Source organism: Protopterus annectens, chromosome 12.part0 (genome assembly GCF_019279795.1).
Source record: "Protopterus annectens isolate FY-2018-M chromosome 12.part0, PAN1.0, whole genome shotgun sequence".
Taxonomy (NCBI): domain Eukaryota; kingdom Metazoa; phylum Chordata; order Ceratodontiformes; family Protopteridae; genus Protopterus; species Protopterus annectens.
The window spans coordinates 678570681-678586895 of NC_056746.1; positions in this window are offsets into that span (position 1 = coordinate 678570681).

The window sequence follows — 16215 nt, forward strand, 5'->3', positions numbered from 1 at the left end:
TCCTAATGTTGTTTAAAACTATCAGCTTACATAGTTAATAGGAACTGGACAGTATAAAACTAAGCTAGGTGGGGGGCTGTACCAACCCACACACCCCTACTTATATATTCTAACTCCAGGGTCGCACTACAGTGGGGAAAAAGGCATATAACCTGCCTGTACTATTTTCGGTGAAATGAGTGCCAATGGGGTTGAGGGGCCCAATCAACAAACATGTAACACGTAGCATTCCACCCCCTCTAGCCAGACAGGGGAAACATACAAACAAACACACAAACAATGTAAACAATCCACTGCTCCCCACACCACAGGCAGGACACAACCAGTGGGGGGAACACTGTGGACCTGCCAAATCTAATCTTGCAACAGAGACCAGAGCATCCAGTGTGGGCACCCCAAGAATTAATGATGATCAGAGTCAGTCCCTGTAATGATTTATCTATGCAGGCCGTGTACATACATGGACTACAAGGTTGGGCAAGCCTGATGACCCATGGGTTGAAACAACGTACGACATGGGTCCCGAGACGGGGAGAGTCGGCAGTGTGTAGTGGTGTGGTTAGACCCAACTTGTACCCACGGTAAGGATGAGTGCTGTAAAGGAGGGGCAGGTGGGGGAACTATGGGTATGCAATTATGGGCCTAGGCGTGCACGTGTTCATAGGTTCATAGGTAAGTACTAGGCTATCTGCCCAAGGGCATTTTTAAGTCTAGACAGAGTGTGTCGGCTTTCACCGCCCCATTGATTAATTAACTGAGCCTGTGTCAAGCAGAGCCAATGAAGTGATCCTAGGGGTGTATTTTCTGTTAACCATCCACTCGTTAAGGCTTCTCTTGAAGAGTGTTAGTGAGGGGCTCTGCTTAATGTAGTTAGGAATTTTGTTCCAAAGCATGGGGAGTCTCTGTGACAGGAAGCTATCTCTCCAGCATGTTCTATTTATTGTTGTGGCAAGGTTTAGCTCACTAGAGCACATAGCTTGCAGTGACTTGGATTTCTTTAGGTGGAGCATGTCCATCAATTCTGAGTTGGACATGGCTTTGTAAGTCAGGCAGAGATCACCTCTGAGTAAGCGATATGCCACTGAGTACAGCTGGAGTTTTTTCAGTTGGGCTGCATAGGACATATGTTTGAGGCCAGTAATCCTCTTGGTAAGGTGCTTTTGTGGTCTTTCCAGCTGTTGGAAGTGTCTTGTGAGGTACATCAGAAATGGGGCATTGTACTCTATGATGGGTCTGATGAGTGACGAGTAGAGAGGCACTACAACCTCTTTATTTCTAGATGCAAACCCCTTAGTAATTAGATGGGCAACATAGAAGGATTTCCTAACTACTTTGGCAATATGATTGTCAAAGGAGAGATTACTATCTACCTGGGTCCAAAGATCTCTTATTACCTTTTCTCTATTAAGGGGGCTGCCGCCTATGTAGTAATTTGTGGGTGTTTTGTTTTTCCCAAACGGGATGACTATGCATTTTTTGGAATTTAGCTTGAGGCCATGACTTTGACAACAGGTGTCTGTCTCAGTAAGGCCTTTTTGAAGTTTGTCCATGTCAGCCGGAAAGTCAGTTATGGCTCCCAGTTTGCAGTCATCGTCAAACTCGGTTAGCCATAGTCCTCCTGTGTTTGAATGTACTTCTGAGAAATATATGCCGAACAGTAGGTGTCCCAGAACCAAGCCTTGTGGGGCACCACTTGTGACTGGTTTAGAGTCAGACCTGTAGCCCACTATTCTTACCATGTGAGTTCTGTCTGTAAGCCAGTTGGCAACCCATCTTGTAACGTAGGGGTTTATGTTCAGGCTGGTGAGTTTTTCTATAATACCCGAGTGAGGAATGGTGTCAAATGCCTTGGCAAGATCAAGGTAGGCTGTGTGAACCACCTTTCCCTTGTCTATGGCCTTGGTGACTGTCTCGAAGAAGTCAACCAGGTTTAGTAGGCATGATCTGCCCTTAACAAAGCCAAACTGGGGTGGGTCAAGTGTTTGGGGGTTCCCAATGTCTTTGGTAATGAGTTCCATGATAATGTGCTCCATAGCTTTGCATACCAGGCTAGTCAGGCTTATGGGTCGATAGTTACCAGGGTCAGTTGTGGCCCCTATTTTGTGGAGCAGAATAACCATTGCTGTGTGCCATTCTATGGGCACGTAGCCTGGAGAGGCTGAGGTTGAACAGCATGTTTAGGTGGGGAGTTAGCTCGTTCTGTAGTTCATGCATGACGAAGCTTGGGACACCATCTGACCCCATTGATGCTGTGTTTTTGGCTTTTGAAAGGGCTGTTTTCACCTGTGCTTCTGTGATTTCCGGGACACTACACTTTTTCAGTATTGTTGTGGGCCCTTTTAAAGGTGAGAGGGAGGTGAAGTTTGCACTGAATCTACCTGCCAGGATGTTGGCAATATCAGTAGGTTCAGTATATTTTCTGCTTCTTTGCACTAACTCAGAGCATATCTGTGAGTTGCCACTAAGATTCTTGACATAGCTAAAGAAGGCTTTGTGGTTATCTTTTGAATCCTTGGCTATTTTTCTTTCGAAGTTAGCCTTGGATGATTTTATGAGGGACCTTAGTTTCTTACTGATACTAATTAGGGATGTCTTTCCTTCTTGGGACAGACTGGCTGTTGGCTGGTGTGGTTCTATTTGGACAGCCCCAGGGATGTAAGCAATAGTGTGAATTGGGCAGAGCTTCCACCTAACAAGCAGCCATTCCCAGTATGGGCCCCACTGCAGCACAGTCTATTTTACATGGCAAAGTACGGTATAACCATATGTGTTGTTGCAAAACCCACTACATAACACAAAAGAACACATGGTCGCAACACCCCACTGTAGGCATGTAAGCCGATCTAATTGGCATCACAAGTTATTATTGTAGTCCTCAACCCCACCCAGGAGTGTGAGTGTCCAACGCAAACTCCAAATGCAGTGTATATGCACAGCTGTTGCTGTAGAAGACATGGCCAGCTGTGGACCTTCCCTGCAGCCTACCTGCCCATCCCTGGATAATTCCACTACTAACACCCCCTTTGTGCCCCATGAACACCACTTACCTATCAACCCCTATTCCATTTCTGTTAATGTTTAAAGTTGCACATAGGTGACACCCTCTTCCCCAATTATATTGCCAGAATCTGGAACCCCCAACCCACATGTATTACCTCAGCTGTCCCACAGGACACATGTAAATAACACATGAAGGAACACCACAAGCACACTTGGATCAGCACTGGCTCACAATAATGCGGAATCCCCCCACAACTTACACTCTATACCACTACATCAACTAATGGATCTGACACCCTTTGTCCTGCCTCACATACAAATCCCAACATCTGACAAACCTTCCCTATTGCTCCCCATCCAATTACTCCAATAGGCTACTATACAGTTACAATGTCACCCCCACTACCTACCTACCTACCACTTCACTATTCCTCTCTACTGTACCACACAGGTATGAAATAACTAAACCTACCCAGAATACCTACCTGCATATAACCTATCCAGAACTGTTAAACTGGAATCCAACTTCCCCTTAAACTGACTTTTGTCAATAGTCATACCTGACATGTAAACCTGACCTAAGCATGTATAATATTGACATGTTAATGTAAACTAAGCATGAAGAATGAAGGATGTAGCTATGTTATGTCTGTTATTTTCTATGAATGTGAACACCTCAGTATTAATTGGAATTAGTAGCTGGGGTCACTGTGGAGCTCTAGTCCCTGGGCCACCATTGAAAATGGGCAAGCATCCAGTCGGATTGTCCTGGTCCACAAATGTAAACTAAATACATGACGTAGCATGGGGGTATGCGGGAGCAAGCGGGTCTAAGTCTGTTTGGGCGGCGGTAAGCAATTACCACACTGGGTAAGCAATGTAGATGCTATTTCAGTGCAAGACACCACAACCGGAGGTCAGCAATGCTGAGCCTCACTCAAACCAGCACATACCCGCCTACAATTGCACTACAGTGCCTTGGCCACTCTGTAGCCAACAGCTGTCATTGTGGCTATTAACAAAATAATCTGCACTGCCAGGTTGCAACCTCACAACCCTGCACACAATAGTGTATGTGAGTTCCACTAAACCATGGCAGATTCACATTCAGCTGCTAAGATGACAAACATATCATCCAGCACAGTCATCGAACAGTATAGGAAATGTATGTAAGTGTGTAGATTAATACCAGCAAACGTGTACATTGCTCAACCACAGTTTTACAAGCAGTTTATGTGCATCAAAGAGCAGTGCCTGCCCAATCATACTATGTGAACAGTAGTCTTGCATAATACCAAAGAGAATAATAAAAAACTGTGTACACCGTGGGGGCATGTGGGCATGCTATATGCACAGAATGTCACACCTGGGGCGTTGGTTCCACAGACCTGGGAGATGAGGCTGGCCAGGTATGTGAGCAAACTGTTGCTTCTCAAGACCCTGGCAGGATGCTACCAGTGGGAGAAACAGTGTAGACCAGCTAGGTCTACTCTTGACAAAACAACAGGTCTGTACCTGGCAGGACGAATCAAAAGTTGTGGGTCACATCAATGTCTTCACCAGTTTCGGAGGAGGATCAAGGGAAGGCTCATAAATACATGGACTAAATGGATGAAGAGCCTGCAGACACTTGGGTCGAGACAGTATACTGGAGGAGTACAGAGACGTGCAGAGAGGGAAATGTGTGAAGGTGTGGTATGGCAGGGCTAGCAACTGGAGAATGGATGGATGCTGTGTACATGGAGCTCGGGGGCCAGGAAAAGGGAAAATGGGTATGACATTATGGTAGAAATATGCAAATGAAGCAGAACAGCAATAGTGTAGTGGGCAGAGCATCCGCCTAACACGCATGCATTCCCATTTTGAATCCCACTGCAGCACATTCTATTTTCCATGTGAAATCTGTATATCAACATAATTTTGCTGTGCAACCTACTAAATAACCTTTATATTTGAACAGGAGTACTGCATTAAATGCACATGTGAAGTGTTAAGTGTTATAATGAATAAGGCACTATTAAGCAGGTGTAAGCACAAATAAGCAGTAGTAAGCATAGATAAGCAGTAGTAAGCGTGTTTGTGTTTAAGTGCATTTGCGCAGGGGATAAGCATTACCTACACAGATTAAGCAAAGTAGGAGCTAACTGAGTGTTAGAAACTGTAACCGGAAGTTAGCAGTACTTAGCTCCACGCAAACCCATGCAAACCCACTTACAACTGCTTTAAAGTGCCTTAATCACTTAGTATCCAACTGCCGGTGTTCAGCCCAGCAACAAAATAAATAGCTCCTGCAAGGCTCGAACCAAGGACCCTGCACACCATAAACAAAGTGATTTACCACTAAGCCATGACAGATACAAAGAAATTTGATGTCAAAAACATATCATCCAATCCAGTCATGCAACAATACAGAGAATGTATACCAACATCTAGATGTATGTATGTGTAGATATATTGATATCTAAACAGATACAACATATCTATATATGTAGATATATATATATATATATATATATATATATATATATATATATATATATATATATTTATATCTACAACTATATACATATATATCAATATATATGCACATATATACATGAAAATGCCTACAACGACACATATATGTGTCTGCACCTATATGTCTACATATACACAGCATGTTACATATCTGTACGCAGATATATATCTATGTAGGTATATACGGACACAGTTATATATATGTTAGCAGATGTATATATAAATATATATAAATATATATATATATATATATATATATATATATATATATATATATATATATATATAATATATATATATATATATATATATATATATATGGCCATACTTCTGTAGATAGCAATGGCAGATTAACAAACACACATATGTCCACATGCACCATTAATGGGGTTGTGAGGCCCCACACACTATACATCTTGTTTGAATAGGCATCCCACCCCACAGCCAAACACATCTGCCCTGTAGTACACTTCCAAGTGTTGCAGATCCCATAACCAGGACCTGACATGACATGGCCGTAAGATGTGAACAGTAAGCCATCCCATCTGTATGATGTCAGGCTGGTATTGTTAACATATCTTGCAGTACAGTCTGCCTCTCATAGGAAATGGAATATGTGGAAGCCATCAACATCCCCAGGATACAGATACACAGATATGGAGATGCTACATGAGTAGCTTTCCCAGTTAATGGTGTGGTATTTGAAGTCAACCAGTATGAGAGTGTTAGATTGGACACTAATATTTTCCAGGGTAAGGGACATGGATTGTGAGTCATGGGACATGTTTAGGGACGTATAACATGCTACAACCTGAACCACTGTCATACCCAATGTTAGCTACACCTGCAGGATTTGTAATACATAATGTTGGTGTACCACTCTATAGGTGTGTGTATCCTTTGTGAAAATGGAAATACCACTACATTTGGAGCCTCAGTCCAAGTTCTGCAGCCAAAAGGTGTGGAACAAGTTATTGGCTGGTAGTGCCGGGATGCTTCCTGCTGCCTTTAACCAGGTCTCTGTTACAGCACAGATGTCATTGCTATCAATTTTATGGAATACTTCCAGTGAGTGCATTTTCAGATTTAGACCTCAATGATGCAGCAGCATGACGATCAGACTGCATGTGTATGTAGCTGCTATATATTTATGTATATTTATGTATATATATATATATATATATATATATATATATATATATATATATATATATATATATATAGTGTGTGTGTGTGTGCATATAAGTAGATATAAATATATATTTATAATGTATAGATTTGTCCACATAAATGCATCTCCATACATATATACATGTATATATATAGAGAACCTGACTGATTCTGCAGACTCCTTTCCCTACTGTTGAATGACTGTGCTAACTGTTTGGAAAATCATCACTATTTTATAGAGCTCAGATGGTGTAAGGGTACATAGATCTGATTGCAGTTTACAGGGCCCTGGGTCCAAGACATGGCAGGATGTATTATTTTGTTGCAAGGCAGAACAGTTGCTGCTGGGGAGGAATGGCTAAGGACAATAATTAAAAGAGGTACATAGTTTGGGCCAGTTAACCCCCATTTTGGCAGCCTTTGGACAGATTTGTTGCAGTAAGAGGTTCAAAGTATGGAGCAGATGTCCGATATATATATATATATATATATATATATATATATATATATATATATATATATATATATATATATATATATATATATATATTTTTTCTTCTTTGTTTTAGGTACATAGAGAGATATTTATATATATGTTTATATCGATATATATCATATGTGTATATTTTATATGTATCTCTCTCTCTCTCTCTCTCTATATATATATATATATATATATATATGTATATATATATTTATAAAATCATATGCGTATATTTTATATGTATATCTCTATATATATATTACATATTAATGTTTATATAGATACATATATATATATATATATATATATATATATATATGTATATATATATATATATATATATATATATATATATATATATATATATATATATATGTACATATATATATTTAAATGCATCTCCATATATATATATATATATATATACATTTATATATATGTACAAAACTTGACTAATTTTTACAAACCTTTACCCTACTGTTGAATGACTCTACTAAATGACATGTTTGAGAAAACATCAGACTTATCTATGGCTCAAATGGCTTAGTGGTAAATTGCTGTAGCTATGGTGTGCGGTGTCCTTGGTTCAAGACTTGCAAAGGCTGATGATTTTGTTGCTGGGAATAACACGAGCTGTTGGATTCAGAGTGATTAAGGCACTTTTAAGCAGCTGTAAGCAGGTTTGCATGGGTTTGAGTGGGTTTGTGCAGTGGTAGGCAATGCTAACATCCAGTTAACTACGCTGACAAACAGCCTTAAAAGTGATTAATCTGTGTAGGCATCACTTAGCACCACACAAACAGGCATACTCCCACTAACTACTGCTTCCTCTCACTTTCCCCATGCTAACTTTTTTAAAAGAAAAGAAAAAAAGGTGATAGGAAAGTGGTGACAAAAGGGGCACGATGAGGGAAAAAATATGAAAGATAGCTGGGGATGTGCAGGATGGGTGTAGGGAAGGTCAATAGCTGTCCATTTCTTCTACAGCAACAGTTGTGCATATATATTAGTTTTGGAGGTAAATGTGTACACTCAAACCCTTGGGAGAAGGGTGAGGACAAGAATAATGTGCTGTAAAGTCAATTAGACCAGATTACACATGTCCAGTGGAGATGTGTATGAAATGGACAGCTATGTATGGGGCAACATTTTTATTTTGGAACAAACTGCCCTTTTTTTTCTAAGGTGAGAGTGGGATGTTGGAGAAGGATAGTAGGTATATTTGAGGAGGTGGGTTGGGTAGGAAGACAAACAAGACAGACAGGACAGCATACAGGGGTGGTATATGACACATTTGGGGGTAAACACCTTGGACGGGGAGGGGTGTTTGGTAATTGGAAATACATGAGCCCCCAAGTGGATATAGGGGACTGAGGTCCCCACCCATGGGCAGTCACCACTGCACGTTCACAGCCCTAAAAGTGGCCATGCTGGGGGCTGAGCAGAAGAGGCAGGCTGACCCTCTAAATGTGCCACACAGCCCTCAAGCTGGTGTAGCAGACCTCCCAATTCTTTGTGGAGCTCGCTACACACCAGAACCCTGACATGGCTTTGGGTGACAGGATCCTGTCTGCGCCTGTGCCCGGGGGGGGAGGGGCATCCCCTGAGGCAGTTCTACCTGAAGGTGGTGCAGGACTAGCAGATGATGAGGTCCTGGGGTGGGTTTCAGACATGCTGGATCCCAGTGTCATGGCTAGATGAGGCGGGAGAGGTGGATCTGTTGGGATCAGCCTTTACAGATTTGCTATGATGTTGCAGTTTTAGAACATATGTTTATTTAGTAATGGTAAACACATTCCAGGATTAGTTATAACAGCATGCATGAGTATTCCCATTAACCCAAAACAACAGATTTGTGGAAGATTTGCATAACAGACAGAACACATGCACATATTGAACTACAGTGGGCATTTCACTGGCATGCAAGTTGCATTGATAGCAACAGGCAACCAATAATAGTATTTAAACAGGGAACATTAATTGGAAAACATTTCAACATTTGTATAACAATAGGAGATATGTCCCAATGGTAGGTTTGGGGGAAAACATACCCATTTAATTATGTGCTTATATTATTGGTGAAGATAAAGTGGGGGAGAGAGAGAGATGTCAATTAACAGATGTAGATTCTTGCAGTGATCACAGCTTTAATGATCATTGCTGTAATCATTACTTTACAGGTATTATTACAACAACCTATAGCCTTGGTTTGGACAGCAGTATGTTTGTACACCGTGTATAATTACAGCCTTCTTATAGCTACTTTATACCTTTTCTTACCTGGAAGACCTGTGGAGGAAATTTCTGTTAACACTACCTGACTGTTTCTACACATATTCTTAAAATCCTAGGAAAAATTATGCATACAGCTTACTACCACTCCTTGTATTCAAACCATGGCTGTTTCTGCTAAAAATGCAACAAGTTTGTGTTTCATCAGAATGAGCTACTGAGAAACTGCTGTCTCTTCCTTCAATGTTTTCTGTCTAATTCTCTCTTGGTTGTGCAATCTGACCTTGTAATTACGACATTCTTATACATATATTCCTATGCATACCTTTTGACATAGCACAGTGTGGAAAACAGTGGTTAATACAACATTACTATTCAGATATCAGATCTCGGGGCATGAAGCATTTTATATCAGTTAACCTTGTGTCTTTCAGAGGCACTAACTTTGTCAGATGACACTTGATTGTTTAATGCTTTCAGAACTATAGTTGCTGTGCATAACCTGTACACATTTCAATTCATACAATACCAGAGTAAACACAACCAGTACAGAGTTTTGAATTTTATTGACAGGCAGTTATAGTTTTATTTATATATATGACCTATATGAGACCATTACTGTAATATTGTCTGGTTTATTTAGTACAAACCATACCCATTTTAATACCGCAAGGTGATATTTTATTCCTTTACATTTATTTTGTATGAATACTACAAGCTAGATTGTTACTCACCAGCCTTGCAACACAGCGTTTGTAACTTGCTTGCATGTGCTTCCTGGTTTGCAGCCCGCTTAGCTGAAGTTGTAAAGAAGATAGAGAAACATTTATGCATACCTATCCATCACATACACAGGCTGGACTTTTGTAAACAGTTATTGATATGAATGCTTACACATGCCTGGGACATAATTCCTCTGTCATGCTTCTTGGACCCACTGTCCAAGAGCTCCCTCTTCCTCCGCTTCAAGTTGGCTTAGTGGTGCCGGACCTGCTCACCAGTCTAGGGGATGCCAGTGGTAATGGTGAGATCGCAAGTGAGACTTTCCCAAGCCTCTGCTTTGTACTGGGAGCCTACTGGGAGCAGAGGAAGACATTTAAAAGAGTTACTTGAGTCAGGTCAGTAAGCAGGACAGAGTACATATAGATCACATATGAGAAAATGTGGTTTCTGCAGATGTTGTAAATACATCAATGATGGCCCATATATATCTATTCCTGGGTATGGCAGAAACCTTGAGTGCCTTGGCAGATATAACTGAGACACAAGTTACGTTGTTTATGTTATATCCTGTATAGGATGCCCGGCATTTTACGTTGGGAAAACTGTCAGGAAGCTCAAGGAAAGGATTTCAGAACATGATTGTGACATAAAAAATAAGAAAGAATGCAGTGCATTATATATGCACAGCAGTAGATGCACAAACTTCAAAAGATTTTTATTTTTTGTGATTGACAGGATTAAAATCAATGAAAGAGGGGGGACCCTAAGTTGGATATAGAAATCAGAGAAACAGAGTGGCAGATTAGACTCAATGCCCATGTAATCCTATGAATTAATGATTTTATTTCCATCAAAGCAATTTTGATATTTATGGACCATAGAACAACATTGCATTGAGGTCTCACTTTTTTTGCTGGTTATTACCAACCACTATTTTATCTTATTCCATTATTTTATTTCCCTACTCAATATGTTTAGTTTTTGGGGGGTGATGATCATCACAAATTAACTTACACATATTTTAAATCTTATTGCCCATATATACATTTTATTGCAGCATTTTATAAGTATATAAGAAATTGTCCGGTATACAATGTTATATAAAGTGAATACAATGTACAAACATTTGTAGTATTTATAAGTTTTAGTATTATTGATCAATTAACACTTGGGGAAACAGGAAATGAAGTAATCAAATGTTTGATTTTAAGTGTATAAAATTGAGGTCTGTAACATCCACGTTAACTCTGATGATGATGCCCAGTGTTGGGTGAAAGTGCTCAGTTCAACGTGGTTTTTTTTTTGCTGCGGTTTTGTTTTACAATAAAAGTGTACCACTACAAAGCTGAGCAGGTATTTTATTATATTTTTATTTGTGTTTAATTTATGGTGTGATTTTGCTGAGTTCTCTTTATTAGGTATTGTCCACAACTTCTCTGGATGATAAAAATGTATCTGACCTATATATAAAATTAAAGGGACTAAAAACAGTTTCACTGCTTGCATCTTGCTATCCATATCCATAAGCAAGAACTTCCAGGTTCTCAGTTTTTGTATCTTGTTTAATCTCTTCCCACATATCCTTAGCTGCCATAACATAATCATTTCTAATCCACATTCCTAAATACTTCATTTCATCATGTCCCTATAAATATGGCTATTGCTGAACCAATTCATATCTGGGTACATAGTATACCACTATAGCCTTTGTTTTGTCTCCATTAACTTTATATCTCAAAAAGACTTGAAACTGTTTCAGAATGTTCCACAACACTGAAATGTTCTTTTCAGGTTTTATCAGGTACAAAATATATATTGTCTGCAAATAAAGCCATATTTTCTTGATTACCATAACAGTGATATCCTTGAATTTCTGAGTCCCTTGTTTTCTTTGCTGATTGCTGTAACTATAATTCAAAAACAAGGGGAAAGAGGACACCCTTGCCTGGTTCCTCTATTCAGACACAAATTATCAGAAAGGAAACCTCTCAATTTAATTTTTGCATCTGATCCCTCATATATCCTCCTAATTAACATTATTATTGTATCAGGGAATGCAAATGCTTCCAGTAACCTACTCATAAAATCCAAGCCTACTCTGTTAAATACCTTCTCTACATCAAGAGCCAAAAAAACAGCAACATTTTCTTATATTCTGCTTCACTCTGGATCATCGTTGCTCTATTAATGTTGTCAAATATTTGTAGCCCCTCCACAAAACCACATTGATCTATACCTAAGAATTTTGGCAACACCTTTGCCATTCTTTTAACTATTATAAATATAAACACTTTATAATCATCATTAAAAAATGAAATGGGCCTTTATAAAGCTGAATCTGATAGGTTTTTACCATCTTTAGGTATTACAGCCACCACAGCTTTCTTCCAAGATGTCCATGCTTCCCCTCCTTTTAAAATGCTGTTAAACAAAACTTCGAGATCTATATCACTTTCTTCCCTCATAGCTTCCAGACATCCACAGGAATACCATTGCAAATTGATTACACATCACTATTTTTATCTCATCTCCTCCTATTTTAACCGTTAATTGTTGAGCCTCAGCTAGACCTGTAACTGTGGCATACCTAAGTCTTTTATACTGTTTCCATTTGTACCTTTATTTGATTTCCACTTTCCTCTGCTTTATACAAATTTTCATAGAAGTTCCAGAATATCTCTAATACCTTTACAGAATGTCTGGTTATTTTTCTTGTTATAGGCTCGGTAAGATTAAAGCTTGTGCAAAAAAGATTTATACTCTGGAGTTATAAAAAAAAAAACAAAAACAGTTGCTTAACAGCAATCTTTGTAAACTCATAAATATTATCTAGATACTCCCTTATTTTCTCTCCAGGACTTCATGTTTGCACCTCCCTTTGTTCTGTGAGAGCCCCTTTATTCTGCAGAACTTTAGCCTTTGTCAGTCCCTCTAAGTAATTTTTGTTACTTCTTAGCTATATATTTTTTTCTTTTATTTCTTCCCTAGTTTTAATGTCCACCTCCATTTTCCTTATTCCCTTCTTTTTAACAGGTAGGTAGGGAAAAGTCAGTGTCTCATTTGTACTTCATTAGCGTGCATTTTATCTTAGTTGTTTTTGGCACATGATCTGAAATAGTTATTGGATGTGTGTGAAGCTTTCAATTAAATGCTCATGCTCCTGTGAAATATAATTTTTGTCTAGTTAAGCCCATTTATTGTACCTTGGGGAATAATATGTAAATTCTGTCCGAGTTCCTACTCTTCCATACCAAATATTTTCATAAATTTCTTCAGAAGTCTACATTCTTTTGTTATAGTTTTCCTTCTAGGTCCCCCAGACACATCCTCACTTTTGCAAATCAAGTTGCATTCTTATAGAATATTACTGCTGAAGGCTGATTATTTCTCACGTAATAGCAGTTTTAGGTGGAATACAAATATATGCCTGTGTAATTCTCCTCCCTTGTCAGTAGCCACTCACTACCATTACTATCGTTTTCCTTTTTCTATCACAACTGGAGCTCCTCTAGCAATTAGTAGAATAACTCTCCTTTTCCTTTGCCCTCGATACTCTGATGAATATCCTTCTGAAATCCTTTCTTTATTAAATTCTTTTGCTCATTTATTTTCAAGTGTGTCTCACATAACATTGTTATTTGCACTCTGCATTTCTTAATATAATTCAATGCTCTTTCCTTTCTGACTATGACTGTGAGGCCATTCACTTTCTGAAAAAAAAAGTATACTGTTCTTCTGCTTTAAGTACTTATGACATTATATGACTTAGTCAGGGCTGTTGTATCTAGATTGTGTGGTCTTCTTAAACTTGGGCTCCAAACCAGACATTTTAAATTAAGAAGGTGTTTTTCAGTACTCTTGTGGCAGAAGTGTGCTTATCTAAATCTTCCTGAGCTGGGGATTGCTGGTGAAAGGCTTATTGTGTACTTAAAACCTGTTCCTTTTTGCCTGTATATAAGCCTCATATTCCTGTGGGGTTTGGCTTAATTGCTCAGAGCTACTTGTCATTTGGTGACTATGCCAGAGAGTTCCAGTGAATCTGCTTACAGCTGAGCAAACCTCTGCTAAAATGATGAAAAGAAGTATTATTTTGTACTTCTATTGATAACTGTGACTGCATTTTATTATTTTCCAGTGATATTTGTTGTATTTGAAGCATTTTAAATAAAAAAGACTGCATTTTATTTTTTTCCAGTGATATTTGTTGTATTTGCTGCATTTTAAATAAAAAAAAATGCCTTTAAGAAACTGCACTGTTCTACTGCTGCTTTAAGAACTTATTACATTGTATCACATAGGCCTGTTGTATCTAGATTGTGTGGTCTTCTTACATGGGTCTGTATTAGTTCATTGAAATATGTTATTTGTCAAATAAGTATTCATTGATGGCTAAACATCGACATTCATTACAACAAAGCACAGAATTTTCCCAGGGTTAATAACCACTGGGCCATCAGCACAACTTTGCCCTTTTCCCCACCGTATTGTGATCTTTGAGTTGGTATATAGTTATGGGGGTGTGAGGGTCACAAGTCCCCGCATATTGGAGGTGAAGGGGCAAAGCCACCCACTTGGGTGGGTTTGATTTAGTGCAATGTGTGTTCTAAGGTGATAAAGTGTGAGTAGTTCCTAACCTTGGGAAAAATTCTGTGCTTTGGTGTAAGAATTTTGCTCTCTAGCAGTCAATGAATACATGTTTTCATGAATTAATGATCCCTTTTTACACTTGGCTACCAAATCAACTATTTTTCATTAAGAAGGTTTTTCTGCACTCTTGTTGCAGAAATTTGCTAATCTAAACCTATCTGAGTTGGGGATTGCTGGTGGAAGGCTTATTGTGTGCTTTCCTGATTAGAAGTTAGCTTAAAACCTGTTCCTTTATGCCTGTATATAAGTCTAATGTTTGTGTGAAGCTGCTCTCAGCACAGCAGAACTTATCTATGCCCTGTATAGATGCAAATGCTTTGAAGATAATATTTTCTTAGAATAACTATCATTGAAACCATATCCAGCCCTCTGCCACTCTAGGACCATCATTGCTCTGTTGGTTAACCTTACACAATATATAATACCAGCACAGTCCAGTCTTATTAACCTATTCCTTCCCTTGACAAAACCCACAGTAAAAACCTGATATTATGGATGGGCAGTTTCCTGCCATCTTTGTAGCCATCCTGATGGGCATGGGCATCCAGAAGTAATGTAGCAATTGACTCATGTATACTGACAACACACTTAATCCTAAAACAAACAAATACTAGAGGAGGCTAGACTCCTATATGCAGACAAATTAAGTGCCAAACAGGTTATCAGCTCACACACATCACTTCCCACACTAAATAAGGATTTGACACATAAAGCCATGTATGCAGAGGTACTCACTAAAAACTTACCAAAAATTTAGAGGCCTCCCAAATGCTGCCTTCAGAAACCATACATGCCCACAGCAAAGCAAACAATTACCACAACATTTAATAGTACATGCACCAGTGACTCATCAGACAAGCTCATAAGGCAAAACACCACAAAAATTAACATAGTGGTCATAGGAGACTCCATAGTGAGACACACAGATATCCCCTTCACCAGAATGGATAAGGAGAAGGTTAGGATTAGCTGCCTGCCAGGTGCCAGGATATATCAGCTCACACAAGCACTCAAGTCACTTAACCACAAGTACCAGTTTGACCCTGTCATAGTCCACATGGGTGTGAATAATGTGAGACATACCCCCCTGGACTATATGAAGACAGAGCATGACTGAGCTCTCAGAGTATGTGTCACAGGCAGGTATAAGAATAGCTTTGAGCAGCATTCTACCTTCAGCAAGGATAATGCAAAAATACAAACAAAAAAATATTGACTTTAACAATTGGCTTAACTTTTGGTGTCAGTCCAAAGGGATCCAATATTTGTCAGCCTGGGAGGACATGATTGACGGTCCAGGCTGCTTTGCCAGAGATCGTCTGTACCTGTTTTCTCTAGGCGTTTATATACTGGCAAAGGTTTTAATCACCCCAATAGTACCTTTTTTTAGGGACTGTCAAAGTAACCAACCTCCAAATGTAACAAAATATTTTCTTGATAAG